This window comes from Portunus trituberculatus, chromosome 47, assembly GCF_017591435.1.
Source record: "Portunus trituberculatus isolate SZX2019 chromosome 47, ASM1759143v1, whole genome shotgun sequence".
NCBI classification, from domain to species: domain Eukaryota; kingdom Metazoa; phylum Arthropoda; class Malacostraca; order Decapoda; family Portunidae; genus Portunus; species Portunus trituberculatus.
Window position 1 is genome coordinate 7,836,436 of NC_059301.1, and position 22,344 is coordinate 7,858,779.

Consider the following 22,344-nt stretch of genomic DNA (forward strand, 5'->3'; position numbering starts at 1 on the left):
AATTTCCTACATTCCTTTTTATGGTTTTTTCGTCTGTTTTTTCTGAATTTGGGTCTTTTTCGTTTCAATTCATTTTATTTATTTACTTTTTAATTAAGGATAGACAGTAAGTAATAATGGCGGTAAGGATTACACTCTGGAGACAAAAGAACTGGAAGACATGTCAATATATATATGCATAATTTATCCAGGTAAGGCTCTAGAATATATAATTCTCTCTCTCTCTCTCTCTCTCTCTCTCTCTCTCTCTCTCTCTCTCTCTCTCTCTCTCTCTCTCAAGAAAGCAGATCATTGTTCGAAGATGTATTTTTGTTTCATTTTAAAGATGAAAGCGCGTTAAGAGGTTTTACGAGGAGGAGGAGGAGGAGGGAGGAGGAGGGAGGGAGGGAGGGAGTAGGGAGAAGAAAAGAGGGTGGGAGATAAATGACAATGGTAATAAAGAAACGTTTTTTTTTGGTACGAGGCGCCAAAAATCCGTGTGCATTTGCTTTGTTTCAGAGAGAGAGAGAAAAAAAATTACCTCCTCCACATTAACACGGAAAAACTGAGAGAGAGAGAGAGGGGGTTATAATTACAATTTAGGCTAGGTTAAAGGTGGTCTGTACGTGCTCCCCCCTCCCCCCCCGCTTGTTTGGACCGTGAAATACCATCGTAAGGTTTGAAGGCCAGGTGTGTGTGTGTGTGTGTGTGTGTGTGTGTGTGTGTGTGTGTGTGTGTGTGTGTGTACCGGTGACCCAAATCTTTTATCCATTATCCTTATCCTTCCTCAGCATTTTTATCCTTTCTTAAGCCTCGTCTCCTTCAGTCCTATGCATTACCCAAACAAGTGTCTTGAGAGAGAGAGAGAGAGAGAGAGAGGTAGCGCTTGTCATTGTTATTATTATTATTATTATTATTATTATTTGGATTATTTTGTTGTAGCGTTGTATTTTGTAGTTTTCTTTCAGTATTAAGTCATTAATCCTTTTTCTTGTTATTTATCCTTCCTATTATCACCACCACCACCACTACTACTACTACTACCACCACCGTGAACACACACACACACACACACACACACACACACGGCAATGACCACCTCACCTCTCTTACCTTAATTAACCCCACCTTCCTAACAACTGCCTTCAGTTCACCTGGTTCACCTAATTAGTTCACCGGTGCCTCTCACGGTTCACTGGCGGCTCGAATCGGTTCACCTGGGCACGGCTGCTTGTGAAGGTCAGCCATTGTTTCTCCCCCCCCCCATTCTCTCTCTCTCTCTCTCTCTCTCTCTCTCTCTCTCTCTCTCTCTCTCTCTCTCTCTCTCTCTCTCTCTCTCTCTCTCTCTCACACACACCTGGGCAGTAATTATCTCACCTGGACCGGGGTACGTTTGTTCCAGCTGGGCGTCACTTACCTGGGTATGAGTCTCTCTCTCTCTCTCTCTCTCTCTCTCTCTCTCTCTCTCTCTCTCTCTCTCTCTCTCTCTCTCTCTCTCTCTCTCTCTCTCTCTCTCTCTCTCTCTGGTGCAGTCTGAGTCATGTCTCGTTCTTTCCTTTCTATTCTCTCTCTCTCTCTCTCTCTCTCTCTCTCTCTCTCTCTCTCTCTCTCTCTCTCTCTCTCTCTCTCTCTCTTTTTTTAGCTTTATGGTCTAGCTTGAGTCACGTTCTCTCTCTCTCTCTCTCTCTCTCTCTCTCTCTCTCTCTCTCTCTCTCTCTCTCTCTCTCTCTCTCTCTCTCTCTCTCTCTAGATTAGCATCAGCATTCCTTAAATAATTCAGATATGCAGGAGAGAGAGAGAGAGAGAGAGAGAGAGAGAGAGAGAGAGAGAGAGAGAGAGAGAGAGACTACCACGTGTTTGTCGGTAGAAGGGAAGGGGGAGGAATAGGGAGGGAGAGGGGAGAGGTTTGGGGGGAGGAGAGGTGATGGCAGGAAACGGTCGCTGTGAGGAGGGAGAGGAAGGAAGGTAGGAGGAGGAGGCGGAGGAAAAAGAAGAAGAGGAGGAGGAGGAGGAAGAGAGAAGAGAAGGACGGTTAGGTTGGATGTGAAAGGGAAATTGAATGAAGGTAGGAAGGAAAGCTTATCATAGGTAGTAGTAGTAGTAGTAGTAGTAGTAGTAGTAGTAGTAAAAAGGAGGAGGAAGAGGAAGAAGAGGATTTATTGCCATGAGAGGAAAGAAGAGGAAGTAAGAGGAGGAGTAAGATCTTTAAGGTGACTCGTGGGAGATGAAGGATAGGATAAAGAAGAGGAGGAGAGGAAAGGGAAGAGGACTTGGAGGAGGAAGGCAAGAGGAAGGAAAGGATGTCTAGACACTGGAGAAGGAACTAGAAAGAGGACACAGAGAAGAGAAATGGAGTTAGACTAAGAGGAGGGAGGGAGGATGGGGGAGAAAGAGGAGGAGGAGGAGGAGGAGGAGTGAGTCAGAGGGATCAATACCACCACTTTAAAGTCAGGAGAGGAAGAGGTTGGTGACTGACTGACTACTGACTCAACGGAATGCAGTCAGTCAGTGTGCATTGGTTAATATAATGGCAATAATACCACCACCACCACCACCACCACCATTACTACTACTACTACTACTACGAGAGAGAGAGAGAGAGAGAGAGAATGTGGAACAGAACAAGGAAGGCATTTGTATGTTAGCTTATATAAAACAAGGAACCAGTGTGGGTTAATATTGCAATAACACACCTTACCGAGAGAGAGAGAGAGAGAGAGAGAGAGAGAGAGAGAGAGCGCATAAAAGGACAGCAGGTAATGAAGTAAGAGGGGACATAGCACATTAACAGCCTGGGTGGAAAGGTAAGAGAAGTAGTAATTAGTTGATGGGTGTTGCAGGTAGACGTGAGAAAGTGTGTGTGTGTGGGGGTGGGACGGGCAAGAGGAGGGGCTGGGGAGTTTTACGAATATTAGTAGTTAAATAAGGTGGTAAGGGGTGGGGGTGGGGATGGTGAAATAAGATGGTAGGGGACAGAGTGGAGTGAAGTGATGAGGTGGTCAGTACATTGAGTGGAGAGGTTATAGAAAGATTGTTAGATATGTTTATGGGTCGATAGTAGTGATTTTGTTAGGTGTTATATAGGAACTTTACTGCTGCTGCTACTACTACTGCTACTGCTGCTGCTGCTGCTTCTTGTGGTACTACTACTGTAATTCTTGTTCTTGTTGATCTTCTTCTTCTTCTTCTTCTTCTTCTTCTTCTTGTTCTTGTTCTTGTTCTTGTTCTCGTTCTTCTTGTTGATCTTGGTGGTGTTGCTGCTGCTGTTCTCCGATCCCCCTCGTCTTCGTCCCCGTCTCCGTTCCCCTCCTCCTCCTCCTCCCCCTCGTCCTCCTCCTCCTCCTCCTCCTCCTCCTCCTCCTCCTCGTCCTCCTCGTCCTCCTCCAGTAAATAGAAAAGTACTATTATTGCTGCCGCTGCTGTTGTCTTCGTCGTCGTTGTTGTTTAGGCATCTGTAATGAAGAAGGTCTCCATTATAAGATGTAAATTGTAACTCATTGCAAGACTGGTGGTGGTGGTGGTGATGGTGGTGGTGGTGGTGCAGTGAGGATAGACAGACAGGCAGACACATAGACAGACAGACAGGTCGTTGGGTAGTTGGCTTTGGCTGGCTGGCTGGTATCTCTCTCTCTCTCTCTCTCTCTCTCTCTCTCTCTCTCTCTCTCTCTCTCTCTCTCTCTCTCTCTCTCTCTCTCTCTCCACTGCAGAGAAAGACTTGTGTGCAAACTATACTCATAAATTTGGAGATAAAGGTAATTTAATGACACACACACACACACACACACACACACACACACACACACACACACACAGAGAGAGAGAGAGAGAGAGAGAGAGAGAGAGAGAGAGAGAGAGAGAGAGAGGTTGGCCTTTAGAGAGAGTAAGAGGGAGAGTGTTGAGGTAGAGAAGGGGATGGGGGGAGGAGATGGGGGTCATTACTTCACCTTGACCTGTGTGACTGGCTTGAGGGGGAAAGGGAGGAGGGAGGAGGGGGGAGGCATGACCACCTGCTCGCTTTGGTGTTGTGGTGGAGGTGGTGGTGGTGGTGGTGGTGGTGGTGATGGTGGTGGTGGTGGTGGTGGTGGTGGTTACAAAGGGAATAAAGTTAGGGAAAAAAATTGAAGGGGAAATTGCTGAAGGGAAATAAAAATAGCGAAAAAATAGAAAGGGAAACTTATGAAGGAAAATAATAATAGTGAAAAAAGGAAGGAAATTGATGATGGTAATGATGGTGTGTGTGTGTGTGTGTGTGTGTGTGTGTGTGTGTGTGTGTGTGTGTGTGTGTGTGTGTGTTATGACTCGTTACTGTTACTAATACTGTTCCTACTTGTATTGGAAGTTTGTGTAGTAATCTCTTTTTTCTTCCTTTTGGTCACTGCAAGGTTGGTCATCTGTAAGTGTCTGTATGTATCGTTACTGTTATTACTCCTTGTATTGTAAAGCTATACAGTGATCACTTATCATTTATTATTACCACTATGAGTCCCTCCTCCAGTATTAGTCCTTTGTTGCCTCTATTCCTTTATTATTCTCATTACTAAGTGCTTTTTTTTTATTTATCGTTAATATTGTCACTATTCCTACTTATATTTCTTTCCTTCACTATTACCCATATTAGCTCTTCCTCCAGTGTTAGTCCTTCAGTGGCTATGTATTCCTTATTAGTCTCATTACTAAGTGCTTTTTATTTCTCGTTGCTATTTCTTCCTGTATTCCTTCCATTTCCTAATAGTCTCCCAAGTCGTTCCTTCTTCAGTACTTGAGTTCAGGTGCTTTGTTATGCATCATTACATTCGTTACTCCCCGTCCTTGTATTGGTATCAGCTGTCAATTAAAGCACTGATAGACACAACTGCTGTTTCATGTGTTCGCTGCTGTATCGCTCTTCATGTCACCTGGCAGCTGCTATTCGTCACTTACTGTTCCTACTTTCACTGCCTGCATTATCACCACCTGCACCTCGCTATCTCTCTCTATCTCTATCTCTGTTTCTGTCTCTTTCTTCCTGTTTCTGTCTCTGTCTCTGTCTGTCTGTCTGTCTGTCTGTCTGTTCCTCTCTCTCTCTCTCTCTCTCTCTCTCTCTCTCTCTCTCTCTCTCTCTCTCTCTCTCTCTCTCTCTCTCTCTCTCTCTCTCTCTCTCTCTCTCTCTCTCTCTCTCTCTCTCTCTCTCTCTCTCTCTCTCTCTCTCTCTCTCACACACACACACACACACACACAACACATTACCATGATACCAAACACTGATACCTTCTCGCACAAGCAATGGGAGCGTTCTCTCACCCTGCAGTTTGCCTGGGTGTAGTTAACAGCTGTGTTGGGAGTTAACCTTTTTCTTCTCTACACTTCATCTTGTTTTTATTTCTTCTTTTCGTCTTTTCTTGTTTCATCTGGCTTCATTAATTTTAGTTTTTTATATTTTATTTTTATTATGTTGACTGGGAGAGGCTGAAATGGACTAGAATAAACAGAGAAAAAGACAAAGAAAACCTGGAAATGACTAGGAGAGGTTAGGGTAGCAGGGGAGAGGCAGAAGAAGATATGCAAAGGGTGGAATATACTGGAAGACATTTAAATGGTAAGATCATCACAGCTCCTTACAAACCTTCCCTAACCACGTGTTGTTACTAGAAGAAGTTGCCCTTGGGAATATATACATAGATTTGTGAGTTAGAGTTCCGTTTATTCTGGTATTACTGATGACGAGGATAATTGAGATAGTGATGCTGTGAAATTAGTAAGGATATTGCTTTTATATGAGTTCAGTACCGTTTAATTCGTATATAGACATTAATGCCATTTTATATATCCGTTAGTACCGTTTTGGAGAGCATGTGTGTAAAACCAACAGTTAATCCGTGGAAGTCTGTAACTCCCTTCCTGCTTCTGTATTTTCATCTTCCTATGAGATATCAAGACATTTACGAGTATTATCCATTTTTTTGGCTAACTCAGACCTGCACGGGGACTGGCAACTAATTGGGCCTTATTTTATTTTTTAACTATATAGCCCTTAACCAGTTTTCCCCTCTTACATCAAATAAATACTAAAAAAAACGAGTGAAGCGTGAGTCTGCCATGTACCGTTAAGTGTTTGGTGTCCCCTTGCACGCGCCTGTTAAGTGCAAATCACCCTGGCGAGGTCTGTCTGGGGTCGGGGGCGGTGGGGGGGGAGAGGCACTGCAGCTTAAACAAACCCCCACACTGAACTGCTGACTAACTGGCGGCCAATAATTGCATCAGTGTGTCCCAGAACGTGCCCTGTCCGATTGTGTGAAGCTTGTTTTGCTGACGAAAGTAAGGTTTGTCTCCTGAAGAATTGGATTTATCGGGTGAGATGCAGAGGAGAGGGTAGGATTTTGCAGTGAACATTATTGACCAGACTGCAGTGAACGGTGGAGACAGAGAGAGGGGAGGGGTGGAGGGGGAGGTTGGGAGGGAGAGGGGAAGAGGGGGGTTGAAAATGGAGACTGGAAGGTAGGAATGCAGAGACACACACACACACACACACACACACACACACACACACACACACACACACACACACACACACACACACACACACACACACACACACACACACACACACACACACACACACACACCAAATAAACAATAATACACCGGTTATTATTATTATTATTATTACACACACACACACACACACACACACACACACACACACACACACACACACACACACACACACACACACACACGAAATAGACTATAATACACAGATTATTATTATTATTATTATACACACACACACACACACACACACACACACACACACACACACACACACACACACACACACACACACACACACACACACACACACACACTGAACACACACAGACACAGGCAAACGCAGACAGAGAGATGCAGACATAACAGACTGGATAGAGATCAATGTTTATACACAGATACAAAGCCTAGACACACACAAGACTTAGACAAAATAGAGACATAGAAACAAGACGAAACAAGGATTTATATACGTACAGATTAAGACATACACATGCACAGACAACAAAAGATGAGCAGGCACAAAGCTTAGGCACACACAAGACTTAGACATAGAAACAAGACAAAACAAGACGAAACAAGGATTTATATACGTACACATTAAGACAAAATAGATACAGACATGTACAGACAAGAAAGGATGAGGATTAACACACCGAGACAAGAAAACACACACGATATTTACAGTATAAGGGGTAAGTGTCCTTGTTATCCATTGATGTATTGAGAGACTAAGGTCCTTATTGCTCTCTCATCCCCCACTGTTTCCCAAGGCCACACAGAGATGATTAGCGGGGTTTTCTAGAGTGTTTCTTCGGTTGATAATGTAGAAATCATGTCAATCTGCCTCTAGAACCATAAAAAAACATGAAAAAACTCGTTTAAATTTAGATAAAGCCTTTTGAAATAGTGGAGGTGAAGCACAGAAATGTATGGAAAACTGAGAATACGAAGCTAAGACTAACAAGGGCACTCTATCCATCCTTTCATTCACACCATGCACTGCCCTTATATAGCAACTGATCACCACCACCATCACCACGACCACTACAGTACTTCCTATGGCCAGACGTGTATGAGAAATTGAGGATACGAAGCTAAGACTAACAAGGGCACTCTCCATCCTTTCATTCACACCATGCACTGCCCTTATATAGCAACTGACCTCCATTACCACCACCACCAACACGACCATTACTTCCTGTGACCGTGTGAGGGAAGGAGGGAGGGAGGGAATAGGTAGAGCAGGTACAGTACACATAGGAGGTGAAAGTGAAGGTGTGACAAAAAAGTGCTGGCCCAGGAGACGGTGAAGGTAGAGGTAAACAAAGAGCTTGTCCAGTGGCGAGTGAGTGAAGTCAGCAAGCAAGCGATCAAGACCAGGCAAAGGGTGGTTTAGGTGCGAGGGTTAAAGAGAGGGAGTATTAGCCTGCTGTTTGGTGGTTATTGTGGCTGAGGCTGAGAATTTTGGGGGTTGGTGACATTTGTAGTGAGTCTGGTTATTTTTTAGTTAGTGATTGAGTGGTAAGGTTGATTTTGAGGGTTAGGTTAGTTATGGTTGTGTGTGTTGATATTGAAGTGTTGTTTAGCCATTGTAGGTGTTAAGTTTGTTAATGGTAGGTTTAATTTGGAGTTAGCTTAGGTTGGTTATGGACATTGTTGATGCTTTCGAGTGCATTAGTCGTATAGTATAGTTGTTAAATAGTTAGAGAGAGAGAGAGAGAGAGAGAGAGAGAGAGAGAGAGAGAGAGAGAGAGAGAGAGAGAGAGACTAAAAACAAAAGATTAAAAAAGGTTATCTAAATGCCATCCCCAAAAAGTTGTTGTGGATGTTTAGAATAGTAAGTCGCGGATAGTTATGGATAGTTCATTAGTTGTGTATTGGTAGTTAATGGAGTAGTAGTTTACTATACATTTCAGCGGTGGACAAACGGTGTTTTTTGCAGATATCTCCTAAACGAATCGTTGGATGAGTATGATATTTCAACACACTACCTTGAACATCCGTTCGTAATTTCTGGTTAACATACCACAGTGCTATATGTGTTATGTGAGGAGTTTACCGAGTGATAATACGCCTAATCCAGTCATCATATCAAAGGTATTATACAGAATCGGACGAGTGTGGGGTACTCGTCTAACCCTTCCACCACCACCACCCTGAAGAACCCCCAGACCACTCCTTCTCTACCCCAGTATCTCATGACCCTCTTCCCGCTTCCTCTTCACCCCTATTCACACCATCAGCCTTCCACCTTTGATTTTTTTTCCCTATTGTAATTACATACGTATAGGTATAATAGTTACATACGTCAGTATGTACATACATATCCATTAATAATATTATTTAATACAATTGCTGGTATATGTGGACATGAAAACCAGAGTGGGTCAAACGACCGTGAAAGCAATAGCTAATTCCGCTGTTAATGGCCGTATAGCTGGATAATAAGCAACGTATCTAACAACAAAATAATATTATATATAAACTGGACCACTTTTTATGATCAATAGGTAGACAGTACGCAATAAGAGTATCAACTTTTCCTAACAGTAGAAGGTCCAGGTCACAGGTAATTCCAGCACATCATGTTCACATGGTTGACCATAACGACTGCAAACATGGCTCTTCTATATACTACACGTAAACGTGCTGTTGTACAGTAATTATCAACGTGAACCACTTCTTGCCTTCATGAAATTGTACCATACTCGTTAATAATCATATCTATACATACACACTTACAGAACATTATAATGTATAAATACAGTGGTGGGAGAAGTAGGGAGGGACACAGGAGTGAGGGAGGCGAGGAGCTAGGGAGAGGAGAGGAGGGATAAAGAGGGCGAGAACTTCCGAGACCCGGGGAGACGTAGTAGTGGTTAGGAATGGTTTGGGTGGGTGTGTGGGGGGGGGCCACACTTTCATTCGAATGCGTCAACATGACTTTGTGTTATTTTTCACGAGTAAACTCCTCACATAACACATATAGCACTGTGGTATGTTAACCATAAATTACGAACGGATGTTCAAGGTAGTGTGTTGAAATATCATACTCATCCAACTTTTCGTTTAGGAGATATCTGCAAAAACACCGTTTGTCCACCGCTGAAATGTATAGTAGTTGAATTAGTTTTTTTTTCTTATGTAAGAGAGGAGGACTGGCCAAGGGCAATATAAAGAAAGACTCACTCAGTTGCCAGTCTCCTTATAGAGCTGATAGAATTCGCCAAAGATAGGGACAAATGTCTTAAAACCTCCCTCGTGAATGAAGTCAAGTCATAGGAAGTTGGAAATACAGACACAGGCAGGGAATTCCAGAGTTTACCAGAGAAAGGTATGAAAGACTGAGGGTGCTGGTTAACTCTTGCGTTAGTCTAGTGTTGGTGATTAGTATGGGTAGTTAGCTTGGTCACGGCTTGTTAATAGAGTTAATGGTGGGTGAACAGCATAAAGTGAGAGGTTAGGTTATGGTAATGGGTGGTTAGTGTTAGTTATGGTATGTTAATGGAAATAATAGCTATTAGTTAAGTTACAGATGCATTCCTTTGATCTGTTCCAATAACACTACAAACTCTAACATATTTGACCAACTCTCTTTTACTCCCTTGGATAAATTTGAATAAAACTGCAGTCACTAATATTTTTAACCTACTCGATCCTTTATTCCCTTAGATAAATTCAAATAAAACTACAAACTCTAATATAATTAAGCTACTATTTCACCCTTCGATCCAGTTCACCCTTAGATAGATTCAAATAAAACTACACAATCTGATATATTTAAACCACTCTTTCCTGTATATTCCCTTAGATTAAAATAAAAGCTACAAGCACTAATATATTTGAACCATTCGATCCTTTACTCAGATGATCTCCAATAATGCTACACTCACTGATATAATCTAAGTCGCAGGATGCCTCACTCCCCTTGCTGTGAGTGGCAGGGTCCGCAGCGTGCCCTTAACCGGTTCAGTATCATGACACGTCTTCATATTTTTTCTGCTTACTATTTGGCGATTTTATACAGCTCCAGAAATTCATGGGGGGGATTAAATAGTAAAGACTCTGAACCATTAACCTTCTGACCTCCATAGAACCTTGTGAATATGAATGTAATTGTCTAATCACATCAAAACTTACGGTAAAAATGCGTCCCAGTATTGAAGGGTTAACCAGTTCAGTATTATGACTATTTGGCGATTTTATACAGCTTCAGAAACTCATGTGGAGGGTTAAAATAGTGAAGACTCAGGACCAGTAACCTTCTGACCTCCAGAGAACCTTGCTAATGTAAATAACATCATCTAATCACACCCAAAGCTCGTGGTAAAAATGCGTGCCAGTATTGAAGGAGTTAACAGACCCCACACTTCTATTAAGGCAGTGAAGCCCTAGCAGGCGCCGGGCGGGTTGTGTCATCTGGTGGTGTGCCGAGTATCTGTGTCCATGTCTCGCTTGCAGTGGTGAGGAGAGTGTCACCTGATCAGGGGCCTTCATGACGGGAATCACTGGGAGAGAAGAACAATGGAATGATAATGAGGATGATAAGTGTGATAAGAAAAATAGAACAGTTACTACTACTATTACTGTTACTATTTCTGTTACTACTACTACTATTACTGTTACTACTACTACTACTATTACTGTTACTGTTACTACTACTACTACTACTACTACTACTACTACTACTACTACTACTACTACTACTACTACTACTACTACTACTACTACTACTACTACTACTACTATTGTGTTGTTATTGTTGTCATTGTTGGTGTAGGATTCTGTTTTTGTTTTTGCTGTTGTCATTCATATAAGTATTTAATTTTCATCAACAAAATAATTAACACACACACACACACACACACACACACACACACACACACACACACACACACACACACACACACACACACACACACACACACACGAGAAATAAGGTCAACAGGAAATTAATGCAACCAGTACAGACTTGGAAGGGAATGTAACACAACCTAAGCTAATTTCAGCAAACCTAAGTTGACTTCACCAAATCCAACTTAACCTAACCTAACCTAACCTAACCACACCACCAAAATGAACCCAACCTCACTAAACCTAACCTATATAATCTAACCTCACCAAACGCAACTTAATCTAACCAAACCTATATAACTTAACCTCACCAAACCTATATAGTCTAACCTCACCAAACATAACTTAACCTCATCAAACATAACTTAATTTCACCAAACCCAACTCAGCTCACCCAAATCTAACCCAATATCACCAAACCTAAGGAATTTCACCAAACCTAACCCAGTTCTGTCCAACCTGACCTAACCTAACCTCACCTCACCTCACCTCACCTCACCTCACCCTTGCTTAACTTCACCAAGCCCAAATTAACCTCACAAAACCTGACTCATCATCACCAAACACAATCTAACCTCACCATTCCTATATAACGTAACCTCACCAAGCGTAACTTAACCTCACCAAATCTGATTTCACCAAACTTAAGCCAATTTTACCATACCTAACCCAACCCAACCCAACCCAACCCAAACCTAATCCAGTTTAACTCAACCCAACCCAACCAAACCAAACCAAACCAAACCAACCCAACCCAACCCAACCCAACCCCACCCCAACCTAACCTAACCTAACCTAACCCCACCCCACCCCACCCCACCCCACCCCACCCCACCCCACCCCACCCCACCCATCCTCAAACCCAACCCAACCCTAACCTCAAACCCAACTCACCCAAACCAACCCAACCCAACCCAACCCAAACCCAAACCCAACCCAACCCAACCCAAACCCAAACCCAACCCAACCCAACAAAATCCAACCCCACCCAACCCAATCCAACAAACCCAACCCAACCCAACCCAACCCAGTACGAGTTACGAGTCCTGCGAGTGAATGGAGCCTTTGTGACGGGCGATCCACTTGAGCCCCGCTTGACAAAAATGTTCCATAACGCCAATAACACCAAAACTCTGCCGCTAACGACCACCACACACCGCCACCGCTCACCTCACTCCCTGCAACCCGCGCTCGTTAACCCTGCTGGTCTTAATCCCTTCAGTACCATGACGTGTTTCCATATTCATTCTGGTTACTGTTTGGTGATTTTACACAGCTTCAAACACATGTGGGGATTAAAATAGTGAAGACTTCAACCATTAATCTCCTGACCTCCATAGAGCCTTCCTAATGTCAAATAAAATGGTCTAATCGTACACAAATCTTAAGGTAAAAATGTGTCCTAGTATTGAAGTGGGTAAGGTGAGGTAAGGCACGGTCATGTCTCTATAGCTGGTTCCTCTACATAAATGACTGGCTCTACACGTTTGTATTGTCTCTTTTTTGCATTTTCCCCTTCTTCTTTCCTTCTGTCTGGTTTGTTTCTATTGATATTTATTTCCTCTTCGATTCTTTCTGCTGCTGTCCGTTCTTTCTTTCTTTCTCTCCCATTTTTTCTTTTTCCTGTTTCCTTTTCTCCTTTCCTCTTCCCTCCTTTCTTTTTGCTGTTTTCCCTTCTTTTCTTTCTCTTATATTCTTTTCGTATTTCTGCTTTTTCCTGCTTCTTTTCTTCCTCATTCTTTTCTGTCTTCTTTTCTCCTCTTCCCTTCTTTCTTTTTGCAGGTTTTCCCTTCTCCTTTCCTCCCTCCTCTTCCATTTTTTTTTTTGTTTTTCGTTCTCCTTCTCTTCGTCATTCTCCTTTCTTTTTCTTGTTTTCTCCTTTTCTTTCCTCCACACACCTCCCTTCTTTCTTTTTCCTGTCTTTCCTTCTCTTCTTTTCCTCTTCCCTGTTTCTTTCTCTGTTTTCTTTTCTCCTTTCCTCTTCCTTTCCTCTACACATTTCTTCACTCTTCCTTTCTTTCTTTTCCTGTTTTTCTTTCTTTCCCACGCCTCCTCTTCCTCCTTTCTTCCTTTTCTTGTCTTCCCTTCTTTTCTCCCCTCGTCTCTTTCCTCTTCTCTTTCTGTTTTCCCTTTCGTCCTTTCCTCTTCTCTCCTTTCTTCTCGTTTCTTCCCATTCTTCTTCCAGATCTCACTTTCCTCTCCTTTTTCCTTTCCTTCTCACCTTTAGCCAGCCAGTTCCCTATGAATTTCTCCTCTCCCACTCCTCCTAAATCTTCCCCTTCCCCCATTCCTGCTGTCTCCTCACCACCCCAGAAGAGGAGGTACCGTCAATCTTTCCCACTTTCCTCCCGTAACGTGCATAAGTGAAAGTTTGTAGTAGTAGCTAACCTTGCATTATATTATGTTTCAATCTGTTACGTGAAAACTGATTGGTATGTATTGGCTTATTTTTAATGTAAGGTTGTGGTCAAGGGGCAAGAAAGAAGGCTGGATATTAAGGCTTTATTATAGTAGTGCCTAACCTCAATCTGTTACGTACAAAAGGATAGGAATTCATTGGTTTATTTTTTTTTTTTGTAAGATTGTGGTCATGAGGCAACGACACAACAAGAAAAGGTTAGAAATTAAGGCTTAAAAGCTATCCAAATGGTGTAATGGTGTAATAGTCTTATCAGTACTGACAGACAGACACATTAAGGGAGGGAGGGAGGGAAGGGAGTCTGAATTGTAGGAGGAGGAGAATAAGGAAGGAAGGAAGGAAGGAAGGAAGGAAGGGAGGGTGGAAAGGGAAACTGAATTGGAGGAGGAGGAGGGATGAATGTCTACACTTGCCAGAAGCAGAGGGAGTGTGTGTGTGTGTGTGTGTGTGTGTGTGTGTGTGTGCAGTGTTAGGTAGGAAAGAGTAAGTAGGGAGGAGGAGGAAGCCACATTTGACATACATCTCTCTCTCTCTCTCTCTCTCTCTCTCTCTCTCTCTCTCTCTCTCTCTCTCTCTCTCACTTTACTCATATTTCGTGCATTTATATATTTTTCAATCAATTAATGGACAGTTTTCTAAATATACGACATTTTAAGAAAGAAATAAAGGAAAAGTAAGAGAGAGAGAGAGAGAGAGAGAGAGAGAGAGATAGAGAGGGTGAGGGGGTTAGGTTAAGGGGTGTTGCCGCGTGTCAGTTAGGTTATGGGTGGAGGGAGAAGATAAAGGGGGGGGGAGAGGGAAGGGGAAGGGGAAAGGGGGGAGAGATAGGGGAGATGGGAGGAGCTTTGGAGAGAAAGGAGGGAAAGGAGAGAGGTGTTTACTGCCATATAGGTAATAGGATATAGGTTGTTTGTCTGTAGTCTCTCTCTCTCTCTCTCTCTCTCTCTCTCTCTCTCTCTCTCTCTCTCTCTCTCTCTCTCTCTCTCTCTCTCTCTCTCTTTTTTTTATTTCTTTCGTTTCTCTTTCCCTCACATTTAGTTTTATTGGCACTCACCACTCTCTCTCTCTCTCTCTCTCTCTCTCTCTCTCTCTCTCTCTCTCTCTCTCTCTCTCTCTCTCTCTCTCTCTCTCGTATATTTAACTTTATTGCTCTCCTTTCCCCAGACATCCTCCATCTTCCTTCCTTCCTTCCTTCCTTCCTTCCTTCCTTCCTTCCTTCTTCTTCTTCTTTCTCTCCTCCCTTCGTTAGTTCTTACATTGATTCCTTCCTTCCTTCCTTCCTTTCTTCCTTCTCTCTCCTTCCCTTACTCCCTCCACTCCCTTCCTTCCTTCCTTCCTTCCTTATCTTCCTGTCTTCCACTCTCATTTGTTTGATTTTCTTTATGTATTTTTCTTTCTTTGCTATTTGTTGTACCCTTTCTGTCTTCTTCCTCCTCTTCTTCCTCCTCTTCCTCTCTTCCTCTCTTCCTCCTCCTCCTCCATTCGTAATTCTTAACCTCTTTCCTTTTGTCTCCTTTGTTTTTATGTATTTCCTTCTTTCTTCTCTTTTATTGTTTGTTTTACTCTTTATTTTTTTATTTCGTTCTTCCTTTTCCTTTGGTTTCTTTTTCTTTTCTTTTTTCCTTTTTGTTTTCGCTTGTTCTCTCTCTCTCTCTCTCTCTCTCTCTCTCTCTCTCTCTCTCTCTCTCTCTCTCTCTCTCTCTCTCTCTTACAGGCATTGTTTTTCATTTTCTTTTTTATCTTTCCTTCCTTTTTAGATCTTTGTTTGTCTTATCTTTGTTTTCCTTCTTGTTTTTCCTTTGTCTTTCCTTCCCTTTATTTTCATTAGTTCCTTCTTTCTATCATCCCGTTATTCTTTTCTCTTCTCTATTACTTCCTTCTTCTCTCCTTTCCCTCCTTTCCCTCCTTTCCTTCCTCCCTCCATAACTTCCTTCCTTCCTTCCTTCCTTCCTTCCTTCCTTCCTTCCTTCCTCCCTCCCTCCCTCCCTCCCTCCCTCCCTCGTGAATGCATACTTGATGGGCAAGTTCTATTGACTCTTGACACACACACACACACACACACACACACACACACACACACACACACACACACACACACACACACACACACACACACACGTCACGTTACTTACACATTCGTGAGTTCAATGAATAAAGGAAGGGGGGGGAGACAGGGAGGGGCAGTGGAGGAAGTAGGGGGGTGAGAGGGGAGGCAGGGGGCGTGTTGTGAAGTTGTGAAGGAGAGCATGGTCGTGGTGGTGGTAGTGGTAGTGGTGGTGATGGTTGTGGTTGGTGGTAGTGGTGGTTGGTGGTGGTGGTGATGTGTGTGTGTGCTAGTGGTGTGTGTGTGTGTGTGTGTGTGTGTGTGTGTGTGTGTGTGTGTGGTGGTGGTGGTGGTGGTGGTGGTGGTGGTGGTGGTGGTGGTCATGTACGTACGAACACAGAACCGTCATACGTACACGCCTTTGTGTGTGCGTAATGAACGTGTGAACTTTTGCTTTCAACAGATCTCCACATGGGGAGAGAGAGAGAGAGAGAGAGAGAGAGAGTGTGTGTTAATAAAAAAAGGATAGAATAGAAACGAGAATGAGTAAGGAAATGAAGTGGAGGAGGAGGAGGAGAAGGAGGAGGAGGAATACAAAGGAAAGCCAAACAGCAACAGACCTCTTGGTTGTTTCGAGGCTGTTTGGTAACTACTTCTAACTGGCTACAGATGAGAGAGACAGGACAGTGCAGGAGAAGGCTCATACGTACACGCCTTTGTGTGTGCGTAATGAACGTGTGAACTTTTGCTTTCAACAGATCTCCACATGGGGAGAGAGAGAGAGAGAGAGAGAGAGAGAGAGTGTGTGTTAATAAAAAAAGGATAGAATAGAAACGAGAATGAGTAAGGAAATGAAGTGGAGGAGGAGGAGGAGAAGGAGGAGGAGGAATACAAAGGAAAGCCAAACAGCAACAGACCTCTTGGTTGTTTCGAGGCTGTTTGGTAACTACTTCTAACTGGCTACAGATGAGAGAGACAGGACAGTGCAGGAGAAGGCTCAGGAGGAGGAGGAGGAGGAGAAGAAGAAGGAAAAGAAGAGGAAGAGATAGAGAAGGAAATACTACGAGAAGGAAAAGGAGAGTGTTGGGAAGGGAGGGAAGGGGGAAGGAGAAAAGGATTGGAGGAGGTGAAGAAGGAGAGAGAAAGGAAGGAACGGCAAGGAGGAAGGGAGAAGGGTGGAAATACCTTAGGGTAGTGGTGGTGGTGGTGGTGGTGGTGGTGGTAATGATGGTGATGGTGATGTTGGTGTTGGTGTTGTCCTTAACGGGATGGTGTCTGGTGGGGTCAGAGAGTAAACAACCCCGCTGTAGTGACCTTATTTATTTACCCTTGTCTTCTTAGTTATAGGGTAGTCTCTCTCTCTCTCTCTCTCTCTCTCTCTCTCTCTCTCTCTCTCTCTCTCTTAACTCCTCTATAGAGAGAGAGAGAGAGAGAGAGAGAGAGAGAGAGAGAGAGAGAGAGAGATATTGCTTGTGAGAAGGATGAAGGGAGTTAGGGAGAGACGCAGGGAGGGAGGGAGGGAAGGGAGATGGATTATGTTGCTTTAGAGAGAGAGAGAGAGAGAGAGAGAGAGCGGTGATTCATGAACAGAGGCGGCTTTGTTTGTCCCTTTCCCTCTCTCTCTCCCACTCTCCCTCCCTCCTTCCTTTCTCAATCCACCGGTGTTCTTCCTCTCTCTCTCTCTCTCTCTCTCTCTCTCTCTCTCTCTCTAATTGTTGATTTTTCTCTTAATTCTTTCCCATTAAACGTAGAAAAAAAGGAAGAATAAGAACAAGGAAAGGAACAACAAAAATGGATGAAAAAATGAAAACAAAGATGAAAAGGACTTAACAAAACAGGAATAAAGGAAGGAAGAGAGAGAGAAAGGAGGTGTGCAATGAAATGAAGTGCATGAAGGAAGAAAGGAAGGAAGGAAGAGGAGAGGATGTGGAGTAAGAAATAAAAGAGGGGGAAGTGGATAAAAGAAAGGAAATGGAATATAAAAGGGATAAAGGGAAGGAGAGGAGAGAATATAATGGAAAGGGAAGAATGGAGAGGAAGAGGTGAATAATGCATAAAGGAAATAAAGAAAAGGAAATGTCAGTGAAGAGATAAAGGCACATTTTTTCCTATTCCTTCTTTCTCTCTCTCGTTAATTCCACACTCGTAAGAGAGAGAGAGAGAGAGAGAGAGAGAGAGAGAGAGAGAGAGAGAGTAAAAAATAGTAATGCAAAAGGAGTAAATAAGAGAAACTACTGATTGAGAAAGAGAGAAAAGAGAAACACATTATCTTTATTCACTCCTTCATTCTTTCTTCAATACACACAATCCGTATTCAGAAATCCAGGACTATTTATGAAGGCCACGCAGATGATTAGCGAGGTTTTCAAGAGTGTCTTTCCAGTTAAGAATGTAGGAATCATGTTAAATCTTTCACTTGAACCATAAAAGCTCCTTAGAAAAAAAAAACGTGTCAATTTATTAGCGGAATCATGTTAAATCTTCCACTAGAACCGTAAAAGCTCCTTAGAAAAAAAGAAAACAAAACTAGTGTCAATTTATTAGCGGAATCATGTTAAATTTTCCACTAGAACCATAAGAGCTGCTTAGAAATAAAGAACTAGTGTCAATTTATTAGCGGGGTTTTCAAGAGTGTTTTTCCAGTTAAGAATGTAGGAATCGTGTTAGATTTTTCACTAGAACCATAAAAGCTCCTTAGAAATAAAGAAAAACTCGTGTCAATTTAGATAAAGCCTTTTGAAACTTTAAAGGTGAAGCACAGAAGTGTTTGACAATACGACCCACAGTAACCCCTTCAGTACCATGACGTATTTCCATATTCATTCTGCTTACTATTTGGTGATTTTATACACCTTCAGAAACTCATGTGGGGGACTGAAATAGAGAAGACTGTGGCCATTAATCTTGTGACCTCCATAAACCCTACCTAATGTCAGTAAAATGGTCTCATCGTACACAAGTCTCAAGGTAAAAATATGTTCCAGTATTGAAGGAGTTAATAAGGTGAAGGAAGAAGAGAAGAGAAGAGAGGAAGGTGAAATAATAAGTACGTGAATGTGATGTTTAGTGTAATTTCCATCAAAACATAACAATAGCAAGTTTGGAAAAGGGTGAGAGAGAGAGAGAGAGAGAGAGAGAGAGAGAGAGAGAGAGAGAGAGAGAGAGAGAGAATATGAAGGTTATGTTCGTTCGTCTTCCTTTTCTTTCTCTTCTTACCTTCTTTATCGTCTTTTTTCTTCTCTATTTTGTTCTTGTTATTTGTCATCATCATCATCATCATCATTATTATCTTTCTTCTTCTTCTTCTTCTTTTTCTTGTTGTTGTTGTTGTTGTTGTTGTTGTTGTTGTTGTTGTTCGTTGTTGTCCATGTTGCAGTCTTGGTGTTGTTATTAATGTTATCGTTGTTGTTCTTTCTTCAATACCTTTATCACCACCACGATGTCCTCCTCCTCCTCCTCCTCCTCCTCCTCCTCCTCCTCCTCCTCCTCCACCACCCAGACACCTGCAGTGCCTCTCCCCTTCAGCTCACCTCCACACGGTGTCCCAATAAAAACATACATAATGAAGCAGGCGAAAGGTTGTGCTCTCTCTCTCTCTCTCTCTCTCTCTCTCTCTCTCTCTCTCTCTCTCTCTCTCTCTCTCTCTCTCTCTCTCTCTCTCTCTCTCTCTCTCTCTCTCTCTCTCTCTCTCTCTCTCTCTTCGTTTGATTTAGGTTTTCGCATTGATTATTTGCATATGTTACACACACACACACACACACACACACACACACACACACACACACACACACACACACACACACACACACACACACACACAGTTATTAAATTTTCTTCCAACCCCCCTCCTCCTCCTCCTCCTCCTCCTCCTCCTCCTCCTCCTCCTCCTCCTTTTACTTTCTTTTTGTGTCGTTATAGTAATGTATTAATCATTTATATTTTAATTTCAATGTATAAGAGAGAGAGAGAGAGAGAGAGAGAGAGAGAGAGAGAGAGAGAGAGAGAGAGAGAGAGAGAGAGAGTGAGTATCCTATTTATGGTGGAGGTTAACTACCGGATTATATATGCTTTGCTTTAAGTGCAGTGACACACACACACACACACACACACACACACACACACACACACACACACACACACACACACACACACACACACACACACACACACACACACATCTGGTTTTGTAATATAGTTTCTTTTTGTCCTTATTCGTGGTATTGTGTGTGTGTGTGTGTGTGTGTGTGTGTGTGTGTGTGTGTGTGTGTGGAGAGAAAGTGGTTCGTTCTTGCTAACCTCGATAGGATGGGTGAGGGAAGGGGGAGGGATGGGTGAAGGAAGGAGAGTGAAGGAAGAAGGGAGGGAGGCGTAGGTGGTGGTGGTGGTGGTGGTGGTGGTGGTGGTGGTGAGGGTTATAGATGTAGAAAGGTTGTAGGAGGAGAAGGAAAGGTAAAAGAAAAGGAGAAATGGGAAGATATGGAATGAAAGGGGAAGAGGAGGAGGAGAGAGGAAAAAGGAAAGAGAAAAGGTTAAAGAAATTAAACGAAAGAGGAAGAGGAGGGAGAAAAAAAGAGGAAGTGGCAATGAAGGAAGCTCAGAGAGAGAGAGAGAGAGAGAGAGAGAGAGAGAGAGAGAGAGAGAGAGAGAGAGAGAGAGAGAGAGAGAGAAATATTACTCATCCGTGTTGCTTAAAAATTTCACATCGTTTTTGTGTTTTCTTTTCTTTTCCTTTTCTTTTTCTTTATTTTTTCTTCTTACGTGACTGCAATGATCTCCTCCTCCTCCTCCTCCTCCTCCTCCTCCTCCTCCTCCTCCTTTTCTCCCTTCTCCCTTTCCTCCTCCATTTTCCCTCTCCCAATGTGTCCTTCGTGGCTGAAATGTGAGGAAGGGGAGATGGAGAGGAAAGAGGAGGCAAGGTGGAAGGAAGGAAGGAAAGAAGTGGAAGAGAATGAAGGAAAGGCAGGAATAGATGAAATGATAAAGGAAAAGAAGGAATGAAAGAAAAGAAGCGGAGATGAGAGAAAGAAAAAGATGAAAGGAAGTGAAGGAAATTGAGAAATGACAGAAGGAAGGAAGGAAGGGAGGGAGGGAAAGAAGAAAGAACAAGAAAAAGGAAGGAAGGAAGGAAGGCAAGGAGAGAGAAGGGAATGTGAAGGAAGGAAGGACAAGGGCAAGGGCAGATAAAGGAAGGGAAGGGCAAGGAGAGGTGAAGGGAGTGAAGGAATGGAGAGAAAGAAGGACATGGAGGGAGGGAGGGAGGGAGGGAGGGAGGGATATACTAAACAAGGACGGGTGAAGGAGCGGAGGGAAGAAAGAGAGGGAGGGGAGGTAGGGAGGACGGGAGGGAGGGGGGGAGGGAAGGGAGAAGCAGATGACCATTCGCTGATTGAACCAAGCTAGTTTTTATGGAAACAACAGGTTGCTACTGTATCCTGTCTGACCTCTCTCTCTCTCTCTCTCTCTCTCTCTCTCTCTCTCTCTCTCTCTCTCTCTCTCTCTCTCTCTCTCTCTCTCTCTCTCTCTCTCTCTCTCTCTCTCTCTCTCTTTTCCTTATTTATTCTTTCGTTCGTTAGTTCCTTTTTTTTTTTCCTCATCTTTCTTTCTCTCTCTCTCTCTCTCTCTCTCTCTCTCTCTCTCTCTCTCTCTCAGGTGGGTGGAGTTGGGCTGGGCAATAATTGGACTGTTTTGGGGCGGGGGCGGGTCGGGGCGGGGCGGGGCGGGGCGGTGAGGGCAGGGCACGAGGAAGGGTATTGGAGGGTGGAGGGACTGAGGTAAGCAAAAAGGAGGAAGGGGTGGGTGGAGGGAACGTCCGAGGTGCTGGAGGGAAGGGTGTGAAGTACTTTAAGTGGAGGGGCGTGGAGGGAGTCCTTGCGAGGGTGAGGGTGGAGTAGGAAGAGGAGAGAGAAGTGAAGGGAAGAGAAGAGAAGAGAAGAGAAGGGAAGGAGAGGGAGGAGGAGGAAGAGGTGGAAAGGAGTGAGAAGTGAAGAGAAGAGAAGGGAAGGGAAGGAGAGGGATTAGGAGGAGGAGGAAGAGGTGGAGAGGAGTGAGAAGGGAAGGGAAGGGAAAGGAAGGGATTGAAGTTAAGAGAAGGAGGAAGAATGACGAGGAAGAAAGAAGTGAAGGAATGGGATATATAAGGAAGATAAAAGGAAGAAAATGGAAGAAATGAAAAAAGGAAGGGGAGAAAAGAAAAGGGATGACAAAATGAATGGAAGGATACGAGAGAGAAGAAAAATGAAGAAAGGAAAAAGATAAAAAACAGGAAAAAGATGGGAAGCGAAGAACAAACACGACAAATAGTAGAGAAGTGAAGAATTATGATGAAAAACAAGAACAGAGAAAATGAACGATAATGAAAAAGAAAATAACAAAGATGACAATTAAACAAGAGAAAAAAAGGAAACCAGTGCAAGAAAATAGAAAGAAAAAAAATGAAGGAAAAGAAGAAAATTGATTTGAAGGGAGTGGCGAGGAAGAGTGAGGTTGAAGGGAACAGGTGTGACGGTGACTGGGAAGG